This window comes from Scylla paramamosain, chromosome 30, assembly GCF_035594125.1.
Source record: "Scylla paramamosain isolate STU-SP2022 chromosome 30, ASM3559412v1, whole genome shotgun sequence".
NCBI classification, from domain to species: domain Eukaryota; kingdom Metazoa; phylum Arthropoda; class Malacostraca; order Decapoda; family Portunidae; genus Scylla; species Scylla paramamosain.
In genome coordinates this window covers 10,439,115-10,444,114 of record NC_087180.1, presented here as the reverse complement: position 1 = coordinate 10,444,114, position 5,000 = coordinate 10,439,115, and the positions used below count along the sequence as shown (strand labels likewise).

The 5,000-nt window shown below is 38.3% G+C and overlaps 1 long non-coding RNA gene across 1 annotated transcript in view; it reads left to right on the top strand.

Annotated features, from left to right (window-relative positions):
- The window catches only part of LOC135116101 (uncharacterized), a 99,299-nt gene that overhangs the window by 32,700 nt on the left and 61,599 nt on the right, over positions 1–5,000 (top strand). The gene's annotated exons all lie outside the window — the stretch shown is intronic.

Genomic DNA, 5,000 nt, shown 5'->3' with positions numbered 1-5,000 from the left:
GTTGCTATACTTGGTGGAATATCCGATGTATTTTGTTTGACTGGGAGTGACTTGGTGACTAGGAACGGCTGCGTAGTTTGTTGACTAGGAGCGGCTGGCGTAGTTTGGTGACTAGGTGTGACTGGAGTTTAGGAGTTTACATGGAGAAGACGAGAGGAGGAGGTTAAGTTGGTGTAATAAAGAGGAAAGGTAGAGTAAAATATTGATTAAGAATTAAGAACATGTTGATCAAAGTCAAACTAAGAAGGGGAAAATAAAATGTGATGTGTATGAACATTGGCGAGGAGAATTTCCCAAACAGTTAATAATGAAATGATAGGTAGAAGTAGATCAATGAATCAATATTTAGAAAAGAAAATAAGGAGTTAAGTGAATTGATGTAAATAATAAAGGAAGACTTCGAAAATAATAATAATAAAAAAAAAGTGTGAAAAGTAGAATAAACTAAACTAAAAGAAAATAAAGTAATACACAAACTACTTCGATAAGATCAGGGAGATGATAATACATATACATTACAGTGAATTATGAGAGTGATTGACTAAAACTACCAGAGAAAATACCAATATAATATGAACAGAACTAGATAACGCTCCTGAGAACTGCGTCAGGAGGGGATGGAAGCATAAACGAGAACATAATAGAAGGTTAAAGGGAATAGATAAGATGCCACGATATCCAGACAAAGGACACGAGGTCATAGGAAGTACACGGCGATATGAAATAGTTGGGGACACAGGAGAACAGGTCATAGGAGTTCATATGAGACAGATAGGGTCAAATGGCCACGCTGGCTTGATTTATAATAGTGAAACACATCCCTATATTGTGAGGACAGACGGCGGGAGGAACACACATTGACTGGGGGAGAGAGGGAAGGTGGGAGAGGCGGTGTGAGGGAGGAGAGTCGTGAGTGTGTTTGATATTCGGGGGGTGGCGCGCCCCTCCGCCTGTGCCCCGTCCCCTGCCACACCATTCCCCTACGAGGATAGTGAGCAGAGTAGGATGATTGTATGTATGTATGACAGTTTGTATCTCCTTACCTTTTCTGCCTCTCTCTCTCTCTCTCTCTCTCTCTCTCTCTCTCTCTCTCTCTCTCTCTCTCTCTCTCTCTCTCTCTCTCTCTTACTTACTTGTCTTTGAATCCTCTTTTCTTCCCTTTCATACTCTGTTTTCCAGTTCTTTTCATCTCAGTTTTTCTTTAACTCTTATTCCTCCTTCCTTTTGTCTCTCAATCTTTTCTCATCCCTTTCTGCCTTTCGCGAGGATTCCTCCTTCGCCCCTCGTCTCCCCTCCTTTCATGTTTGTTTATTTTTGATCTTCATCCCTCTTGCGTCCTCTCTCTATATTTGTTTCGGTATGTGTATGTTTCTTTTATCTTTGTATGTACCAGCAGCAGCCTCTCTGTCTCATTGCCTGTGTGTGTGTGTGTGTGTGTGTGTGTGTGTGTGTGTGTGTGTGTGTATGTATGTATTTCTATCGCTTTATATGTGGTTGCCTAGCTGTGTTTGTCTGTCTCTTCGTCTCTCTCTCTCTCTCTCTCTCTCTCTCTCTCTCTCTCTCTCTCTCTCTCTCTCTCTCTCTCTCTCTCTCTCCTTTTTTTTTTTCTCTTTCATGGACGTGTCTAATTGCTTTTCAAAACGCTGTGCTTCTCACGGGCATGATTCAATTACCAGAAATCTAGTGACCATCTGACAGAGAGAGAGAGAGAGAGAGAGAGAGAGAGAGAGAGAGAGAGAGAGAGAGAGAGAGAGAGAGAGAGAGAGAGAGAGAGAGAGAGAGAGAGAGAGAGAGAGAGAGCCTAGACAGACGGAAAGGGGCGCTCACTCACACACACACACAAGAGCAGAGACAGGTGAGATATGTAAGGAGAGGGAGAAGGGAGAGGGAGTGAGAGGAAGGGAGAGGGGTGGCGGGAGGTGCTGCGTCAGGGAGTGAAGTGAGGAACCCGCTGACGACGCTCTATTAGTGTCATTTACGCCCTCGGGTCTCTGATGAGCCTCCCAGTGACGCCTTTGTGGAGGTGATGACTGTGGCTTCGGGGCGTCGCGCGTGAAGAGTTGTTGGGGTTGGCAGTGGTGGTGGTGGTGGTGGTGGTGGTGGTAGTAGTAGCAGTGGTAGTAGTAGTGGTGGTGGTAGTGGTATATCTCACTTTTTTTTTCTCTTATTAAATTTTTCTCGTGTTTTGTCTTTTTTAGTGTATCATCTTCGTGTTTTTATTTATTTATTTGTTTTCTTTTTAGTGTTTGTCGTGATGTTGGTGTTCATATCGAAGTCTTTCTTTTGTTTCTTAAGGGTCTGTCCATTCTTATATATATATTTTCAGTATTTTTTTTTATCCCTCGTTTTGTGTTGTCTTTATTTTTCACATTTTCGTGATGTTGATTTGTTTATATCCAAGTGTTTTTTTTCCTCAATATTAATGTGTGTGCCTAATTTCTTTTTTATTCTCTAATTTTTTGACTCGCTTTGTGTTCTATTTATATTTTCTCTTTTTTTTTTTGTTGTTGTTAGTGATATTGGTTTGCTTGTGACGAAATATTTTTTTTTCTGTGGTAGTTCGCGTGTCTAATTTTTTTAAATCTTTTTTTATTCCCTTTACGAAATATTCCTCTCGTTTTGTTTTTTTCCGTGTTAATATTTTATGATTTTCTTTTTTTCTGTTTTTTTTTTTTTAGTGTTGTGGATATTGGTTTGTTTATATGGAAGTTTTTATATATATATATATATATATATATATATATATATATATATATATATATATATATATATATATATATATATATATATATATATATATATATATATATATATATATATATTTTTTTTTTTCCTGTGGTGGTTTGTGCATATAACTTTTTTCCTTTTATTCTCTTATTAAAGTTTTCTTTCGTTTCATGTCTTATTACTATTATTTATCTTTTTCACTTGTTTTCTTTGTCTTTTTATTGCTTGTATATTTTGTTCATTTATGTCTGCATCTTGTTCAGTGCTGGTTTGTGTAAACTTTTTTATTCTCCCTTTTTAAAATTTTCTCTCGCTTCGTGTTTTATTTCTAATGTTTTCTTTTTTCACTTCTTTACTTTTTAGGGTTGGTGGTGATTTTGATTAATTTATATCCTTTTTTCGGCAATGTTATTTTTTTGTATCTTTTTTATGGTTCTTTCTTTTTTTTTTCTTATTGTTGGTTTGGGTATCTGACTTCTTTTATTTTATTTTCTCCTATTTTTTTTCTCTCTTTTTATGTCTTTATTTTTACTTTTTCTCTATTTTTGTTGTTGGTAGTGATATATATTTGTATGTCTGTATCCAAGTCTTTTTCTTTTCGTTTTTTCAGTGTTTGTTTTCGCATCTTTTTCTTTCAATTCCTCCCTTCTTAATTTTCTTCATTTCCTCTTTTATTTCTGCAGTTTACTTATTTCTCCTTTATTATTGATGTTGATTGCTGGTTTTTCTTTCTTGGTTTGTCTTTCTTGGTTTATTTTTCCTTCTCAATTCTATCCCTTGTTTTATATTATTTTTCGTACATGTTATCTTATATCGCCTTATTTTTTTCTCTCAGTTTCGTTAATGATGTTAATGTTGTGTGTTTCTCTTTGCTTTCATCTCAGCTTTTTCTTTCTTAGTGAATGTCTTGTTTTGCAAATCTTCAGGTTTCTCAGTGCTTGGTTTCCTTTGTATTTGATTTTTTGTGTGTTTTCTGTTGTTTTATACGTACTCTTGTTTGTTTTGATGCCTTACTGGTGATTGGTGCTTGTGAAGGTGGCGGTGGTGGTGGTGGTAATGAAGGAGCAAGGGGTAATTTTGGTATTATTAGTGATGGTAGTGGTGAAACTGATGATAGTGATGGTGATGAGAATGATGGTGGGAGTGGTGATATTGATGATAATGAAAATGATTGAGGAAGATGTGAAGTTGGTTGTAGTGATAGTTGGTGGTGGTGGTGGTGGTGGTCATAATAATGAAAATGATGGAGGAAGCGCTGAAGTTGGTGGTGGTAGTAGTAGTAGCAGTGGTGGTGGTAGCATTAGTAATTGTGGCAGTGGTAGTCAACAAAAAAAAAAAAAAAATGGAGCAAAAATTCATATAAAAAGACTAAGTCGAATTCCTAAAAGAAGAATGGTTTTTTTTTCTTTGTTAAATTATCGTGCAGTGGTTTATATTTTTTCTCTCTCTCTCCTCACTTGTACAGTTGGCGGAGGTGCGGAGTGATGAATATTACAAGTGAGCATGAATAGTGACCTTTGAGTTTTTTTTTATCCCCAACTTTTTGACTCGCTTCTCTTTTCTATTCGTCCTCCTCCTCCTCCTCCTCCTCTTCTTCCTCCTCCCCCTTGTTCTTGTTGTTGTTGTTGTTGTTGTCTTCTTTTAGTGTAGAGTGATTCGAGTATAAGTTAGTGTGTGACTATGTTTGTATGAGGAGTTAGAGATATTTGTTATTACTTTCATCACTCACTGCTGAAAATGCCGTACCTTTCTACTGCTCTTCATTGTTTGTCTATACTCCTTTTATTCTTTTATGTGTCTTCTTCTTGTTCACTTTCCTTTGTTTCCTGTCTTATCCCTTCCTCTTTCTTAATCCCTCCTCCTCCTCCTCCTCCTCCTCCTCCTCCTCCTCCTCCTCCTCCTCCTCCTCCTCCTCCTCCTCCTCCTCCTCCTCTGTTCGCTCTTCAAAGGTACAACGGTTAGTTACTCTCCCTCTCTCCCTCCCGTTCCAACCCATGCTCCGCCTTTCTCACTAACTCCTCCTCCTCCTCCTCCTCCTCCTCCTCCTCCTCCTCCTCCTCCTCCTCCTCCTCCTCCTCCTCCTCCTCCTCCTCCTTCTCCTCCTCCTCTTCCGTCTTTCCCTCTCAGAATTGTCCTCTCCTGATTTCCCCTCTTTCTCTCTCATTCCTTCCTCGTCTTCCTCTCCACTTATTATTTTTCCTCCTCCTCTTAGTTTTACCTCTCCTCTCCCCTCCATCCTTCCCTACATGCTTCATCATTTCCTCGCAGCTCCT